The sequence below is a fragment of the Myodes glareolus genome, chromosome 15, assembly GCF_982192425.1.
Source record: "Myodes glareolus chromosome 15, mMyoGla1.1, whole genome shotgun sequence".
In the NCBI taxonomy this organism is placed as follows: Eukaryota; Metazoa; Chordata; class Mammalia; order Rodentia; family Cricetidae; genus Myodes; species Myodes glareolus.
Window position 1 is genome coordinate 31,151,202 of NC_142040.1, and position 19,146 is coordinate 31,170,347.

Here is a 19,146-nt window from a genome sequence, read left to right on the forward strand (position 1 = left end):
ACCATCATTTGTTATATCTAAAACAACATAAGCAATATTAAACGTTCATTGACTTGGCAACTACATGGCGTATGTTAGGATCTGACTCTGAACATCTTCCTTGAAGGCCATGTGTTAAAATGTTGCCAGATGATGGACTTCTGAGAGGTGATGGATCATGAGGGCTGTGTCGATGGTTAACACGAGGCCACCAAGAGGGTTCATTTAAGAAGTATACTAGTCTCTGGACTCTTCCTTGCCTGTCTCGGCTTCCCAGTGGCCCAGACGAGGTGAGCCACTCCTCTTTAACCCAGGCCTCTGCTGTGTTGCTCTGCCTGCCCCAGGGCCAAAGCAATGGAGCCGTCTGACTGTGGAATGAAACCTCCAAGGTAAAATAAGTTGCTTATGTCCCTTAGGTTATTTATCTCAAGTATTTTGTCTCAGTGACTAAAAGTGACTAACACAGTATGGAAACATTCAATTCCATGTTAAATGTAGTGCCTCTTTTTTTTTTTTTTTTTTTTTAAAGAAAGTCTGTCTTTCTGAATGTGGCCAGATTCTCTGAATGTGGCTGGCCCGAGTCTTTCTGAAAAGCCATTGACAGTGACACTGGGACTTGTTTCCTCTGCATATACTGGATTTTTGGGATCCAGTCTGTTTGGATACTCACCTTCCTGGACCTGGAGGGAGGGGGGAGGAACTTGAACTTCCCACAGGGCTGGAAGCCCTGACTGCTCTTAGGGATGGAGAGGGAGGAGGAGGGGGAAGGGGGGAATGGGAGGGTGTTGGGAGGAGGGGCGGAAATGGAAACTTTCATAATTTAATAAACTTTGAAAAAAAAAAGAAAGTCTGTCACCTATAGAAGGTATTAACTCATCATGTTTTATATAAAAATTCAAGTTATTAACTCAAAGACCAAAAATTTAGTATTCTTAATAATTTAGGCAGTAGCTAGATATTATACTCTAAAAATACTGATAGGTAAATAAATATTTGTCTTATGAAGAATGTTTGGTCTCCTTACAGAAAATAAGCTCTTAAGCCTGGCAGTGGTGGCCATGCCTTTAGCTCCAGCACCTGGGAGGCAGAGGCAGGTGGATCTCTGAGTTTGAGGGCAGCCTGGTCTACAGCAAGTTCCAGGACAGCCAGGGCTGCACAGAGAAATCCTCTCTTTTATTTTTCTGTTGGCCTATGTGGTCCGATTTCAATATGATGGTTTTTGTTTTATCTTATATTTTATTTTGTTGCTAGAAATTTTTTTTAAAAATTAATAAACATTAACATTAAAAAGAAAAGTAAAAGGATTTGAAAAAAGAGAAGAAGCTCTTAAAACTAGAAGTTGTAATTTTAAATAATCAGGAAGAAGTCATCTCGCTTCAACTAATTTTATAGGTTGAAAAAAATCCCATAGGTTTGACAGTTGTCCCTGAGTCACACTACAAGTTAATTAAAGCCTGGTTCTCTGAGGATGGGGATATTGCTCAGGGGCAGAGTGCTTGTCTAGTGTGGGTCAGGGCCTAGGCTCAATCCCTAGTGCTGCAAAGGGGTGAAGAAGAAAGGTGGAGGAGGTGCAAAGAGGAGAAGAGAGGAGAAAGAGCCCAGTACCCGCTCTTCTGCCACACTGCCACCACAGAGGAATCCAAACATAGAACAATCCAGCAAACACCAAAGAAAAGACTGACAGATACAACTACTTGAAATTTTCAAACTCCTACTGGCAAAAGACATCATAAACAAAGTTGAAAGATAAATAGCAGGCTAAGACAAAAAAAGATGTAAGATATAGTAGTTAATATCTGTAATATATAAAAATCCCTTATGAGAGAGAATAACAGTCCAATGAACAATTAACAAAAGACATAGACTGGTGGTGTACACACACACACAGTATAAAGAGTCAATGACCATTTGAAAACACAGAAGGGTAGGAAGGAGGCTCAGTTGGTGCAATGCAGGCCTAGCAGGCTAGAAATGCTGACTTCCATCCCAGTGCCCCATAAATGGGTGTGTAACCCTAGCACTCAGAAACTCAGGAAGTAGGGGCAGGAGGATCAGAAGTTCAACATCGTCCTCAGCTCCATAGACTGAGGCCACCATGGGATACATGAGATTCTATCTCACTAAACTATTATTAATAATAGTCATAGTAATGGAACCCGAACTCTGGGTTGAACAACCCCATTTGAACCTAAGATATCTAAACCCCCTGCTGGCTTCTGCTAGTTGGAATATTTGCTTTTCAATATTGTCAAGCAAAGAGAACTGTTCTGAGCCACAGTCCAAGGGAGCTCCAATGATGTGGACACAAAGGGAAGTAGCCCAACTTGATGACAAGCCGACTGGAGTTAAAATGCTTTACCCCTGGCCCCAGAATGTAGACAGGGTCTTTCAGGTGTCACTCTGAATGACACATGTAAAGAAGTTGGAGAGTGGTACCCAGGAAGTGTCAAGCTTGGGCATATTCCCTCCACCTAAACTACCAGGCTTCTGGGCATAGGTTTTCCATAGTTTATCCAAATTCCGGTACTATAGACTTTGGAAAACACGTTTTTAAAGATACATTGGCTTTCAATATCTTGGCGTCTCACACGGATTCAACAGACTGGAAATATTGGGAAGAAAAACACTTTATCTGCACTGAACATTTGTAGACTTTTTTCTTATTGTTCCCTAAACAATACACTATAACCATTTACATAGAATGCACATTTTATTACGCATTGTAAAGCACCTAGATTTATTTTACAGTGTGTGGGAGGATGTGTACAGGTTACAAGCAAGTACTCTGCTATTATACAGGGGACTTGAGCAGCTGAGGACTTTGGTATTTGCAGAAATTCCTGAAGCCCATCCCCAGCAGGAACACCTGTATGAGATGCTTCCAAATAAGGGTTGAACAGGATGAGATAGTGGCAAACAATTCTAGCAAACCACAAGAGTTGGTCACATAGCAGCCCTCCAGAAGAATAGTGCTGATGAGTTTGAGCTTCTAAGGGAAGCAACTTCGCAATTCTCTGCCAGGCTGGTAGTGCACAGTTCGGTGAGTCCTGGAGACTCCCGTGGGAATATCCAAGGAAACAAGTGTGGAGCTGCTTCAGGGGCTCAGAGGAAGGAGAGAGACTCCTTTCTTGTTACCATGGGCTTGCACTACTCCCCACACACCCTTGGATTTGCTTCTTGCAGATTATCATTAAGACAACTAATGAGAAAGTACCCGGATCTGAGCAGAAGGCGAAGTAAGGCTTAACATCATTTTTAAAATAAAAATAAAAGGGCTGGAAAGATGACTCAGCAGTTAAGAGCACTGGTTAATCTTCTAGAGGACCCATGTTCAATTCCCAGCACCCACATGGCAGCTCACAACTGTCGATAACTCCAGTTCCAGGGAATCCAGTGCCTGATTCTGACCTCTGTAGTCACCAGATACACACATAGTATCCAAACATATATGCAAGCAAAACACTCATATATATTTTTAAAAAGTCTTCTTAAAAATCCTATAAAATTTTAAATAGACTAAAGTATGCCCAGAATGAGAGATTAAAATAAAAATCTCTTTATTATTATTCATTTCAATTTTTGAAATGGGATCTCATGTAGCCCAGGGGTGTCTCACACCCCTTATTTTGGTTTCTATTTGGTATTTTGAGACAGGGTTTTTCCATTTAGCCCTGGCTAAGACAGGAACTCACTCTATAGACCAGATTGGCCTCAGACTCACAGAGTTCTGCCTGCTTCTGCCTCCTGAGTGCTGGAATTAAAGGCATGTGCCACCACTATCTGACAAGATTTATTTTTTTAATGTGTGTGTATGTGTGTGCTTATGTGAATATCACATGTGTGCAGGTACCCATGAAGACTAAAAGAAGGTATCAGATCCCCTGAGAGGTGCTTGGAACCAAACTCGTGTCCACTAGATGAGCAGCCAGGGCCCTTTAACTGTCAAGCCATCTCTCTGGTCTCACAAACTCACTATGTAGGCATGGTGAGTTTTGAATTGCTCATCCTCACACCTCCACCTCCAAAGACCTGCATGTATCTCACGCAGAATGAAATATCTTGAAAACTGAAATAAATTTGTCAAAAGCAATGTACGAGCAAAGAGAGGAAGACAGCTAAATTTTGCTGACCGAATCGAGGGGAGTTTAGTATTACATTTTCCACCAAAAGCAGAAAACTATTTATGTTGTATGTATAAGGAGGAAAGCTGAGTTAAAATTTGAAAAAAATCACCACTCTTTATGGTGTAAACTTGTAATCCCAGCATTACAAGGGAGGTGGAGGTTCAGGATCGGAAGTTCAATGTTATCTTCAGCTACATAGCTGTGTGAAACAAGGCCCTGGACTACATGAGACCCTGTCTCAAAATGACAGCAAAAAATATATTAAATAAATGGCATGACATTAAGTATGGTAATTTTTATTCCCCCACTCCAAGAGAGGGTTTCTCTGTGAAACAGCCTTGGCTGCCCTGGAGTCGTTTTGTAAACCAGACTGACTTCAAACTCACCGAGATCTGCGGCCTCTGCCTCCTACGTGCTGGGAGTAGAGATGTGTATGACCACCACCCGGGGCTAGTATGGAAATGTTTAATCTGTAATAGAAGACATAACAAGGCTACAGATATAATTCACTTGTAGAGTACTTGTCTAACATGCACCAAGCCCAGGGTTCCATTCCTGGCAGAATAAATTCCCGTACACATACAGTTCTGCATTTGTTAAAAAGAAAGAAAGCAGCTGGAGGCAGCTTTTCCAATGCTTAAGTTGCCTGGTTTCACCAGGAGACAAGATCCTCAGCCTCCTGAGCAGAGAGGTGAAGAAACAAAAGGCCTCTCTGAAAACGTCCTTGGACTTTAAGGTTCATGGCTCCCGCTGTCCTCGGCTCTCTAAGGAAGTAGCTGACTTACGTCTGCAGCTGACACAGCAGCACAGACTGCCCTTTATACAGTTCTCCCAAGCCCTTCACTTCACTCTCGTCTTCAATGCATCCTTATTAGAACAGTAAGTTATGACGCCAGTTAATAGATAACCTGTCTGCAAAAGATTAGGTAGCTAGGAGACTACAGGGCTGGGATGTGAACCCAGCTACCAGGGAGCAGCCCATGAGCACCAACTATTAAACTACCTGTAGCCTTTGAATTACTTTTAGTTCTGGTGCCAGTAGGTTTTCTATACTGACAGCAAGAAAACATTTCACTTCTAAATCATTGGGTTTAGGTCTGGTTTTTTTTTTTTTTGCATAATTCATAATCTGTTAAATGAAAGCAAAGGAATTTCAATTTTATTTTCAAATATTTCCCTATCTTTACCTTTTTCATATGCTCTCTCCAAACAAAAACTGATCTCTTTCCTTTCTTTCTAATATATAGGCAATTTTTCAGTATTGATGTAGATAGGCAGTTTATGAAGTATACAAGGGGAGGACAAAAACATTCCACCCTAAACAGCCTAAAATAGGACCTTATTAACAGTGTTATTCAAGTGCCTCAGTAGAACAGGGTAGATAGTGATTAAAGACCTTTTTCTCTCTGATTTTTGGACTGTTATGGTTAATTGTCACTTTAAGAGACAAGCCACGCCCACTCCTGGCGACCTCTCCCCCTCCTCTCACCATCTTGATTCTCACTGTTCCCCTTTTGGCGTGCGCACTCCCTCTCTCCTGCTCCCCTTTCTCTTGCTCTCTCTCTCTTTCTCTTCTCCTTCCCCCCCCCCCTCCTCTGAGTAATAAATATCCAATTCTATTCTGTACGATGTGTCTGTCCATGTGCCTTCTACCCACCACCTACTCACACCCCTGGGCTGGCTGGGACCAGCCCGCCCGCCATGTGTCTCTGCCTGGGACCAGCCACAGCTCGGGAATCGGCAGCCTTCTCTGCCTGGTACTAGCTGCTCTGTGGGCCCGCTGCCTACTCCCCCACCATCTGGGGTGGGGGGTCTTGCAGCATTTTTAACATGGACTGCAGCCATTGCTAAGTGAGAGAGCTCATAACTAAGATCTGTAGCCAGCCTTCTCACCAACCAGCTCCCAAATCACAACACAAAGGCTTATTATCGACCACAAAAACTTGTCCTTATTTTATGCTTGTCCCGTTAGCTCTTACAGCTTATATTAATCTGTTTCTCTTCATCTACGTTTTGCCTTTGGGCTTTTTATCTTTTTTTCATTCTGTATGTCCTATTCCAAGAGTCTGGCTGTCTGAATAGCCCCCCCCCCTGTCTGTCTCTCAACTACATTCCTCCTTCTCCTTATTCTCTCTGCCTGCCTGCTCCACCTATTCCTCTCCTATGTAGCTATTGGCCGTTCAGCTTTTTATTACACCAATCAGATGCCTTAGGCAGGCAAAGCAATACATCTTTACATCATTAAACAAATGCAGTATAAACAAATATGCCACATTTTTGCATAGTTTATGTAATATTCCACAACAAAGACCAACACATACACACATCCACACACACATGCATACCATGCACACACACACTCTCTCTCTCTTTGTTGCAGCTGTTTACCTGTTTTATATGTCTGATTTGCTTTTATTCTTTTGAGATAAGGGCATTCCATGACCCAGACCTGCCTGGAACTATGACAGCCCAGTCTGGCCTCATGGTACTCCTCCTGCCTTAGCCTCGTAAGTCCTGGGAGTGCATAAATGAGCCACCATGCTCACTTTGAAATAAAGACTCACATTTTCTTTCATTATTGTTGTGTGTGTCTGATATGTGTGGAATGAGGGAAGCACAGGCCACAGTGCACATGTGGAGGTCAAAGGACAACTTTGTGGAGTCCATTCTTTTCCATCAACTTTTACTGTGGATTCCAGGGATCAACCACAGATCACCAGGCTTGCCGAGCAGATACCTTTGCCCACTCACTGAACCATCCCACGGCCTTTTCTTTTTCTTTCTTTCTTTCTTTCTTTTTATTTTTTTAAAGATGTGTATTTTGTCTTAACTTTATTTAATTAAATCAAGTATCACTGCACTGGAATGTTTCTGGTAACCGCTCTGTACACTTGCACAATGTAACATAAACAAGGCTCAGTTGATACTTACTTTCAAAATTGATGCCTTTATCCTTGGTCTCCTTTCCAGTCACCCGTTTAGGACTCATTGATGATTCTCAGCCACTAGAGTAGAACGTAGTTTTAAAATCATTACCCAAGTAAACTCCCATTCACCTTTTACCTGCTCACATTGCCTTATTGAAAGCCTTTGTTTTTGAAAGTACGTAATAGCCCTGAAAGAAGGTTTTATGTGTCTCATCTGTTGCTCCGAAAGAAGCGAAGAACTAGCTTGTTAACCTGCTGTGTAATCCCTGCACAGACCATAGCTCCTTTCAGTGGGAAGCCAGGCTCTGCCAAGATCGGGGAGGATTGCAGTTTAAACATTACAAGGTCAAGTTCAGCGTTTGTTCCATTCACAGAACTCCCGTTGGCATCAATGGTGCTTCTGTGTAGAGTGGGATTTCGTGCTCAGTGACATGATTTCTGGAAGGTCTTCTATTTTGCCAGAGTGTATTCCACAAAGAATGTAATAAAGAAAACATTTGCAAAGCTCCTCTTTTTAAATATATCTATTCTTGATTTCAATAAAATGCCATCTACAGAAATATCTTTTTCCTACAGGATTTATAAACCTATCTTCAGCAACTGGAAAGAATCTTCAGTATCATTACAGATTCATCTGTTAGTAAGTTTTCTTTTATCTATCTATCTATCTATCATCTATCTATCTATCTATCTATCTATCTATCTATCTATCTATCTATCTATCTATCTATCTATGTTTTTAAGACAGGGTTTCTCTGCGTAGCCCTGGCTATCCTGGAACTCTCTCTGTAGACCAGGCTGACCTCAAACTCACAGAGATCCACCTGCCTCTCCCTCCCAAGTGCTGGGATTAAAGGTGTGCAGCATCACTGCCAGAGAATTTTTATGTCTTTTTAACATGTGACATAAAAGGCACAACTGCACTGAGCCAACAACCTTTGAACCTCTAAAATTTATGCCATAAAATATATCATAATTGGCTGATTTGGAACATGTGATCCTTAAGTCTAGTAAACCAAAATGTGCGGATTTTAATATCAGCGCCACAAAGATCCCTAGGTAAGTAAAATTTGCTAAATGGGAGAAATAAAGGCACTGAAATCTATATAATTGTTGGAAGGACCAGCAATTTATATCAGTGAAGTACTAGAATGCTAGGTCATAGCTCTATTGTTAAGTATTATCATAGCACCAAGGGAAATTAACTATTTAGTAATCATAATTTATAATTAACTCATTGTTTCTGTGACATGTTTTAGAAAACTTGTGTTTTTAATTTTTTAAAACACGTATTATTTATGGGAAGAGCACATGTGTTACAATGTACTTGTGCAGGTCCTTCCTCTCCTTCCTCCACGTGGGTTCTGAAATGGTGGTTAGGTCATAAAGTTTAGCAATAAACATCTTTACCCACTGAGTTTTCTCACCAGCACAGGAATATGTAGTTCGGTATATAAATTTTATTGCCTTGAATAGGTGTAAGTGTTATCTGATTCAAATTATTGCTTGGGGAAATTACACATAGTTTTTTACTACAAAAGAATCGAAATGTCTAATAATATATTTAAGGATTTTTAAGATTTCAAAAGAACATCTGAAGTTTCTTTGAGGCCAAGGAAACACTGTAGACTCAAAAATCTGGTGTGTTTTGCTTAATCTTCAGAAATATTTTTAAACAGATTGGATTTCAAGCTTCATTAGCTTTCTCTAAAAAGCTTTGGCATGATTCATTCACACGTCTTACAAGGGAAACGCTGTTGCTTTTGAAACAGAGACCTAGGAGCTAGAGAGATGACTCTGCAGTTAAGGCGCTTGAGGACTGGAGTTCATCAATGTCCAGTGGGTGTGGTGACCTACTCATCATTCCAGCCTCAGAAGGCAGAGGCAGGGGATCCCCAGAGCAAGCCGGCTAGCAAGACTAATCAAATCTGTGAGCTCTGGGTTTGATTGAGAGACCCTGACCCAATGAATATGGTGGACAAGTGAGGGAGGATGATTCTTGATGTTGGTGTGTGCTGCCAATACACACACACGCACACACACACACACACCCCACATACACATGAAAAATAGGAAAATCAGCAAAACATCACTCTGTAATTCAAGCTCTTGGGTGACTGAGACAAAAGAAACTTTAGTCTGTGGCCAACTTGATTTATAAAGCAAGATCCAATTTTCAAACAATAACAAACAATAAAATGGCACTTTTGTGCACTATGTATTTTCTTGGGGTGTCATTTAACTTGTTCCTTTATCTCCTGAACTGAGTAAATGATCACTACCTTTAGAGTGCTTACCAGACCTGGAGGCAACACCCCCGACCCTCAGAGTACAAGCACCCATCAGGAGGCCCGTATGCCTGGGTTTTCCTCTTCTGAAGACTGGCATAGTCTTACAGCCTTAGCCTCCTTGGTCAGCTCCCATCAGCCTTCCAACTGCTTCAACCAATGACAATTGTTGCCTGAATCATAATTTACTTCATCACTGCTCTTTCAATTACTGAAACACATACATAGATACTCCTCAATTTATAAAGACTTATGTTGCCAACATGCTAAACTCATTAGAGCTTGAAAATACCAAGTCCAAATTAATATACCTACTCTACTGAACACGGTAGCTCAGCCTAGTGCTTGTTACTTGACACATGCTCTGAGCATGTTATGAGGACACAGTTGGGCAAAATCATTTACTACACAGCTTATTTTATAAGAAAACAGGGAATACTTCATATTATTTACAGAATACCTGCATAAACAAAAACAAAATAACAACAAAAATAAACTGGCATCAAAGCCCACTCTAAAGAACTGACATTTTTCCTAGGGTGACCTTACGCTGACTGGGAGCCTCATTCAGTGGTGCTCCTCACCCCTTAAGAGTACCATCGTGTCTCCAGGCTAGATCAACCTTTAGAATCTGCTGAATCCATGTCTCCTTGAAGTCCCTGGAAAGCTGTAAAACAGCAGTCAAATCATCATTAACTCTAGGACCATCTATGTGGTCCTAGTAGGGAAAGGAAATGACCACAGTAATAATATTTTCTTTTTTTCAATTTTATAATCATTGGTATTTGCCTGTCTGTGTGTCTGTGTGGGGGTGTCAGAAGCCCTGGAACTGGAGTCACAGACAGGCATGAGCTGCCATGTGGGTGCTGAGAATTGACCCTGTGTCCTCTGGAAGAGCAGCCAGTGCTCTTAATCATTGGGCCATCTCTCCAGCCCCAGTAATGATAGTTCTAATTCAAATTTAATAAGGAATTCCTATAGAGTCTTTCCACTTCTATTTGCTGGCATTTTACTTTCATCATTCATGCTTAAGAGCTTTATGTTAATGACAATATTATTCATTTGCATTAAATTCGTGTGTGTGTGTGCATATGTGTGCACATGTATGCAGATGGGCATGTCTGAATGTGCACATGTGGAAGCCAGAAGTCAAAGTGGCGTGTCTTCCTGTTAAATACTCCTAGTGTCTGAGACAGGATCTCTCAGTGAACCTGGAGCTCACTGTTTGGGCTGCACTAGCTGTAGCACGAGTTCTAATTGTTATTAATAATAAAAACCCGCAGTCAGATATTAGTGGGTGAAAGCTAAGAGATCCGAGAAGCAGAGAAGCCAACCACTAGAGTTCTTACCTCTCTACCAATGCTCAGACCAAACGGGTGATCCTATCTCTTCTACGAATCCTCAGACTGCATCCATCTCTACGAATCCTCCAACTGCATCTCCAGACCACATCTGAGCTCCTGTCTCCTCCCATCTTATATTCCTCTCTCCACCCAGCCATACCACTTCCCACCTCCATCTCCCTGGTGCTGAGATTAAAGGTGTGAGCCACCACTGCCTGACTCTGTTTCGTCTGAGTCTGATTCAATCTAGTGTTGCCCAGCGTGGCCTTGAACTCACAGAGATCCCTCTGCCTCTGTCTCCCAGTTGCTGGGATTAAAGGCGTGTGCCACCACCGCCTGGCTTCTGTGACTAACTAATGGCTAGCTCCATTCTCTGATCTTCAGGCAAGCTTTATTTGTTAGATTACAAACAAAATATCACCACAACTGGCTGTGCAACAATTAGATGCATTTGGACTTGATTTTTTTCAAGTTCTAATTCTAACTTGTTATTTTTTTTTTTTTGGCTTCCCACTTTTAATTTATTTAAGATCACCTCCTTACAATTTCCAAAGAGAAAATACAAAAGAAACAGACTTGGTTTCAAACACATAAACAGTGGCTGGAGTTGAAAGTGTTGCTGAGGACACTGTCACAGGACGTCAGCGCACTCCAGGGCACTTCAGTATTCCTGAGGAATAAACATGGTTTCTCCTTCTTCCCGCTGGGATGTTCTCAGCATAAGTCACTGCTCTTTGACAAATTTTCCATGTAGAAGATACGGAGCCTGTAAGTCATGCTGACAGTTGGAGTAGGCCATCCCCAATCCCACGCCAGAACCAAAGGCTAATGGCCACATTTTTTAAAGAAGGTGAGTGAGAAAACAACTCCTAATCCAAAACCAGTACCTAGCTTCACCACCGCGTCGGCCATGCACCGGTCCCACTTTTTGCCGAGGTCGGACTCCGACATGTTCCCCACCGGCAACTCCAGAGCAGCTCACGGCCGGCCCCCGCGCTCTGTCTTCTAACTTGTTATTTTAAAATGATCCCTTTCTTCCTTCTCATTTTCCCTTCCTTTTCCTCCTCCCTCCCCCCTTCTTTTCCCTCCCCTCCTCCTCTTCCTGGAATCTGCCTGGTTCTGCCCTCCCAGGGAAGGGCTTCAGTTCCAGTGTGATTCCTTTGTTTCCCTTGGCATTAGAGTTTTATAGATTTTATTTCAAATTTTGTTTGTAACGAAACATTTAGATATTTACATGATCAAGATATATTTGGTTTCCCTGCATTCCTTTCCCACCACCCATTCCATTCCTCATGTTTGAGTTTGTACACTGTATCTTTAAAAGATTTTCATTTGCTGGGTGGCAGTGGTGGTGCTGCATGCCGCCTTCAATCCCTGCAGTCAGGAGGCAGAGGCAGGCGGATCTCTACGCTGGTCACAGAGGGAGTTACAGGACAGCCAGGGCTGTTTTCACAGAGAAGCCTTGTCGCGAAAAACAAAAGCAGACAAATAAACAAAAGTTTTCATTTATTTTTGTTCACTTGAGACACTCTAGGCGGTGGGTGGAGCTGGGCTTTTGAGAGTTGCAGGTTGAGGAAGAATTCATCCTCAGATAAGGTGGTCTTTGTAAAAACATTTTTTTCTCTCTCCTCATTGCTTCCCCGTAAAAGCCTTTTAAACCGAAGATGTTGTTTTCTGACCATTCTCCATGGCCTTTTATCAACTTTGCTAGATAAAGAATTTTTAATGGGGGTAAAGAAAATGAACTTAAAAATTAGTAATAGGTACTACAGTTTTATTAGATTTATAATCCCATATACATATGTGTTTGTAAGAGGAAGGCTTATCGTGACTCTATAGTAAAATGTTGATGCTGTTTGCTTATTTCATTTTTCTTTTTACATGTATTTTCTAAGTGATAATTTTAAAATAGAAATATGCTTCATTTTACATAAAAGATAAAATAGGGACTTGAGAGATGGCGCAGGGGTTGAGAGTGCTCTCTGCTCTAGCAGAAGATCCAAGTTCAGTTCCCTCAGCCCACATCAAGTGGTTCACCACCAGCTCTACCTCCAGCTCCCTGGGGTCCAGCACCCCTTCTCCCTCCCACAGGTCCCTGCACTCACATTCCTTTCCACATCCAGGTAACTGAAAAACCAAGAAAAGTGTTAAGAAGATGAAATAGGGCAAGGAGAGATTTCCCAAGCCCAAGGCCTGTGTTTTCCACATGACCAAGAAGAAGCAGAGGAGGAGGAAGGGAGAAAAAGAAAAATGGGGAAGAGTAAAAGGAAGGAAAAATGAGAAGGAAGAAGAGGATCATTCTAAAATAACATAAATTAGAATCTTTTATTGTTTAATAGATACAGGGTTTTTGTTGGGGATGGAAAAGTAGTTACAGCAAGAAGCATATTGTGATAGTATTTACAACACTACAAAGGTACTTACGGTCACTGGCGCACACAGATGGAATGGGATGTGCACTTTCCCATGGTAAAATAATAGATATGAATAGGAGTACTACAGCTTGGATCAGCGCCTTCCAAAGCTCATGTGTGAAAGACTTGGTGACAAGTCTATGGTCCTACTGAAATATGGTGGAAACTTTAAGAGGTGGGCCTAGTGGTAAAAGTTAGGACATTGAATGTGCCCTTGAAGGAAATATTAGAACTCTGGTCCCATCTTTTCTTTTCTTTCCTTTTTTTTTTTTTTTTTTTTTTTTTTTTTTTTTTTTTTTTTTTTTTAGCTTCTTGGCTGCTGTGAGCTGCACCTTCAACTACACCTGCCCATAATGATGGTCTGCTATAGACCCAAAAGCAATGCGCCAACCAATCACGGACTGATACCTCCAAAACTGTGAGCCAAAGTAAACCCTTTCTCTTATAACTTGACTTGCCTCATGTTTCATCTCGGTGATGGAAAACTGACACAGGGTAGCAAGTGTTCTTATTACAGATCAACCTTGGCATTCAGTGAAATGTATTAAGTGCCATGATCTTGCCGCGCTCACTTATATCCACGGCCAAGCATCCAAACCACTGCTCCTTTCTTGATTATATAATAAAGATAAATATAAGTGGTAGATTGCTTAGTTAGCATATTTGAGGCCTTGGATTTCACCTCTGAAACCAAAAAGTAACAGGCAAATAAAGAGATCAAATACAAACCTATTTACTGAGGCCTCCACAAGCATCTTACACACACTGTATCACTCAGTATTTCTAAAAGTTAAACCCCAGTATTTCCTCTCCTTTTTGAATATGAAAAAGCTGAGACTAAGACAGTTTTATGTAGGTGGTCAAAGACCACCTAACTACTAAGGGGCAAATCAGGGTTTGACTTGAGGCCTGTTTGACACCAGACCACTGTCCTTTACTGCCTTGCTTTCCAGAGTTTGAGTACACCAGCTCTTTACCGCCATATGTGGACTATTTTACACACCGTTCCTGCGGCTATAAAAGATTCTTTGCTAACTTTCCAGTTACGAGTTTACGTAAGGAGACAGCCGTGTTTACTTTACAGCTTTCGAGTTTCTGCTATGTTTCTTTAAAAAAAACTGATTAATAGAGCTTTGGTGCAAATTCCTCTTGTTGTTATCAACTTTCCAGGCTTGTGAAATAATATTAACTACCCCCTTTAGTTTGGTTAGAGGTGGCGTCAACATGGAGATACAGTCTACGATGTATTTTTGAACCCAATTTTCCAAGGTGAAATCAACAGTTTTCAGGAAATCCAGGAGAAAAAAAATGTCACCCAATTACCTTCCTGAATCCACTCCAGAGTCTGGAGGAGAAGATGGGGGTTTGAGTTACGGCCATGCTTAGGAAATATACCCCATGTGTTACCCCCTGTTTGGAAGCTTAAAGGAACACATCAATAGCTGAGAGTAGACTGATTCTAGGGCCCACACTTCTTTATTATGCTCTCCGTCGACTAGGAGTGCATTCTTGTTGGACGTTGGAAAGATTTTGACCTTTAGCATCTTCTGGTTTTGTTTACAGCACCTGCAAAGATCCTGGACCAGTCCTCTCCCTTAGAGACCAGTTTAGACAACCATAAGAGTTTGAATTCTGACACACCTGTGGTCTTGTTCCTAGGTGGACAATTAACAAGAGCATGTGTCTGGGTCCGCTCGAGCCGATCCTTCAGATGCTGAAGGCTCACACTGGGAAGAGTTGTACAGGAATCTTGCTCCCAAGATAGCGGCTCGCTGATGTCTTTCCTAAATAAAATGCCGTAAGTTCATTTAAGATGAAAAATGCTGTTTCAAGAGCTGTCCAAGAAATGGAAATCTAGAAGCACTACAAGCTCACCATTGAAAGAAATGTGAACAACAAACTAACAGTATGAGGGGCCAGCAAGATGCTTAGTGAGCATCATCTCCAGGACCCATGTGGAGGAAGGAGAGACTGACTCGTGTAAATTGTCTTCTGACCTCTACATGAGGGCTGTAACACATGCATGTTTACACACATTAAGTAAATACATGCAATTTAAAATTTTAAATTATGTATATATGTGTGTTCTGTGTGTGGTTATGTACACCTGAGTACAGTCCCTTCAGAATACAAAAGAGGGTGAAGAAGGTGTTGGATCCCCCCAGACTTGGAGGTATAGACAGTTATGAGCCGCCAGATGTGGGTGCTGGGAGCTGAATCTGAGCCCCATACAAGAGCAGTAGGCAGTCTTAACCATTGAGTCCTCTCTCAATTTAAATTAAAGCAAAACAAAACCAATCACAACCTGCCAGCATTAACTAGAGTTGCTGAATGCAGCAGCACGCCTCTGGATTTTCTAGCATTTGGGAGGTGAAGCAGGAGGGTCAGGCATTCAAGGTCAGTCTCAGCCACACAGCAAATTCAAACACAGGCCTGGATTACAGGATACCTTATCTAAAAATAAATAAATAAATAAATAAATAAATAAATAACAAAATTAACCACACTTTCAGTATGAGGACGAAAAGGAAAGTTTATGCCAAGAATTTGTGCAGTCATGCAGAACCAAGCATGCAAGCAACTCAGTTCATCAGAGTCAAATGAGGATACTGAACAGGCCTTTCATGTACACACACAGAATATACAAAAATTGGGTGAAATAAAATTGTAAAAACCCATAGGCTTGACCCTCTTACAGGCTGAATGATCTGACATGGAAAATATTTTCCACACACCCTAGTCAAGAGTCCCTGAGATCTTCTTTACATGGTTTGTCTGCTGCCCATGATCAAGCTCCAACCTTTCAACAAAGGCCAGCACATTCCCATTTGCAAAGAGGGGAGGGGCAGGCTTATCATCCTAATTTGAACATTATACATCCTTGAATAACCATCAAAAGACATGCACAGAGATTAATAAACACGCATGCAATGCCCAATCTCCTTGTCAAAGGAGGACACCTGTGGAATAGAGGGTCTAAAGCTGAGGATAACTTTCCAAGTCACGTGTATTTCCAGGTAAAAATATATTTGCTAATTGTAAATCACTTCCCTATTCTTTATCTTTATTTATACCAGGGCTTCCCAACCTCAATACTACATACACTTTGGACTAGATGATTTCCATAACGGGGCATCTCGTAAATGAAGCAGTCAGCACTTCTGGCGTCTGTCAATGGAAACATGAGATGGAAAAAGCACCTCCTACAACTGGGACAACCAAATATGACTGCAGATACTGCCAAATGACTCCCCCACTGATTTACACCAATATCAAAATGAGTTTGACTTTGCAGCCCTGCACACACCAGCTGGGTGGTAAGAAAAGTAGTCTAAAAAAGTACAAGAGGCTGGCTCAGGACAAAGAAACTTTATGACAGATAATCTGCAGTGTAGATAATCAACAAGTCATTCATGGGAATTAAACACAGGCCTTGGAGCATCTTATTAGAGCCCGTCGGTAGACAGTGAGTGATTGAGGTTGATATAAATACCGGACACCGTATAATCACCTTCCGGGCACCAGAGCCTGGCCACTAAAGAGCAAATCAAGTATTCCGTTTATAGAACTGCATGACTTGATACACATTGTGCAACTGAGTGCATGCTTGTTTTTCAGTCGTTGACAGATGGGCTCCCAGAGAGGCTGCCAGACGCTTGGGCCTTGCAACCAATCCCATGAAGCCTGCTGGGCCTGAGGAAGTTAGCAAGGCGCTGACTAAGGGATTCAAGAAGTAATCACTTCTAATTTAAGCACAAATTTGATAAGGGGTCTGCTGTTTTTAGCTCATTTTATATGTCCATATATATCTTATGGATTAAAAACCTATTTCAACAAGAAAATCTTGGGCTTGGGCTTTCAGACAGGCTGCTGTGTAGTCCAAGTAGGCCTCAGACTCACTAAGCAGTTGAGAACGAAGCTGAACAAGCTCCTGCTTCAGCCCTGACTGCTGATTCTCGGTTCGGGCCCCCAGGAGACAGTTGCTTGAATGATGATAGCCTGGGGGCTCATGAATTGCTCTTCTGAAGACAAGTATCACAGGACACAAACCAAGGCTGGGGATAAATGTCAGTGCTAACGCACTTGCCTGGTGCAAGAGAGGCCCAAGGGCAAGCACCTGCCCTGGAAAAAAAAAAAGAGAGTAAAAGTCTCCTTCCAGGCACTACTTCCTCCAGGAGGAATCACTAGACCGGTCTTAGCAGATGACGTCTGTCTGCTTCGTATTTTATGTAAGCAGGATGATACAATGCGTGCAATTTCACATGCAGCTTCCTTTCTTGACATTCTTTTGTGAGACTCATCCAAGTTGCTGCATATAACTAATTTGTTCTTTTCTTGTTGCTATATCGGTTATGATGAGCTAATATACCACAATTATTTTCCCTATTATTATGTTGTTTTCAGTTTGAGATTATTAAAAATAGTTATTTAGCTGAACATGGTAATCCCAGTCAGCATTCAGGAAGCAGAGGCCGGTAGATCTCTGTGAGTTCCAGACTAGCCAGGACTATGCTGTGAGGCTCTACCGCAAAACACAAACCACACGCGCGCGCGCGCGCGCGCACACACACACACACACACACACACACACACACACACAAGCACACACACTAAAGACGGCAGAAAAGCTTATACTTTTTGGGAATATGTTGACTCTATTTTATCTTCTTCCATTAGTTGTGCTGAGCTCTGCTGTCTGCTTGGTATGAAGTGTTTGTTTCTTCCATCGAGAGTCTCTGGATGGTATATCTAAGAGAGCCTTGATTTCACGAGTTCAAGTGATCCTCCTGCCTCTGCTTCACAAGCAACTGGGGCAACAGCTCAAGCCCACCACGCCTGATCATAGTGAAGAATTAATAAAAAGTGGTACAGCTGTGGGCCATGGCTATGGCTCAGCAGTAAAGCATTTAACAGAGCATGGGCAAGTCTCTGGGCTCGGTCTCCAGCACTGAAGAAATAAAAAAGTTACTCATTGTGCAGCTATGCCTGGAGCGCAGGACCTAGTTCGCACGGTTCTATTTGTAGCAGGTGCAACAGTGCTTCTATTTTCATTAGATGTCTGTCTACTTACCCGTTCCGAGAAAGAGATGTACTTAAGGGTAGATTCTCCAGCACAGCCTATGAATCAGAGTCACTGGTGGATTTCACGAAGACGTCGAAGGCACTCATTGGATGTGCAGATTGGCACCCGGGAGGCACGTATTTGTTGAGTGATGAATAGCATATGACCAAATTCAGGGTAATGTCAATGTGATTAGTTTTTCAAAAAAAAGTTATTTAAGAAAATATTGAGATTCTAACTGTATAGAAGTTTGCTGAGATGTATATAGACTTTGGGTCTTGTTAATTTTGGTTTGTGTTTTTCTTTTATTGGCAAGTTCTTTACAATTAAATTTAAATGTATGTACGTGGTTTGATGAACTGGACTATTAGCCCATCTGACTTTACAGCACTTAAATTCCTTTTCTCCCCACCCTCCCCTGCTTTTTCCTCCTCCCCTTCTCCTTCTTGATACAGTTTCATTCCCAGGCTGGCCTCAAACTCCCTATTTTCAAGTATAACCTTGAACTCTTAAACTTATAAACCAGGTAGACTACACAAAAATTAAATAAATACTAATTGTCATAAATAAGCATTCCCGCCTGTAGGAGAGAGAAGTGTGTTGCACTACTACAAGGTGGCACTTGGTAAAGGTCACCATTCACATCGGAAAGACAGCTAATGGCTTTGGCTACCCAGTCTCCGCTGGGCCCCTGGTATGCTGTAGTACGGATAAAGGTAGTGCGACCTGGGGTCATGCTGGTCAGCCTATTAAGTCTGCAATAGTCTATCAACCCATCGCAGCAGCTTCCGCTTTGTGTGCCCTGAATCACACGTTGGACAGAATGTTAATCTTTCGGTTGCTTGCATCTGTGCCCCATGTTTTACTACCATTAAGAACTAAGAGAAAGTGAGCAGAACAGAACAAGAAAAATGCATCGTTTTTAAAAATCCATGTGTGCATGTGTGTGCACACAGGTGTATGGCTGTGCACCCACCTAGCGCAGGCCAGAGGACATCAGTGCCCACTC

The 19,146-nt window shown here is 41.9% G+C and overlaps 1 long non-coding RNA gene and 1 pseudogene across 1 annotated transcript; one reads left to right on the top strand and one right to left on the bottom strand.

The window, feature by feature from the left end:
- The first annotated feature begins 245 nt into the window (after nt 1-245).
- On the top strand, nt 246-18,433 carry LOC146891619 (uncharacterized). Its single transcript, XR_014997082.2, has 5 exons — nt 246-368; nt 7,607-7,670; nt 13,384-13,503; nt 14,735-14,873; nt 16,153-18,433. It is a non-coding gene; the product is annotated as an uncharacterized LOC146891619 (long non-coding RNA).
- LOC148119668 (MICOS complex subunit Mic10 pseudogene) lies at nt 11,169-11,659 on the bottom strand (annotated as a pseudogene).
- Nucleotides 18,434-19,146: the final 713 nt, after the last annotated feature.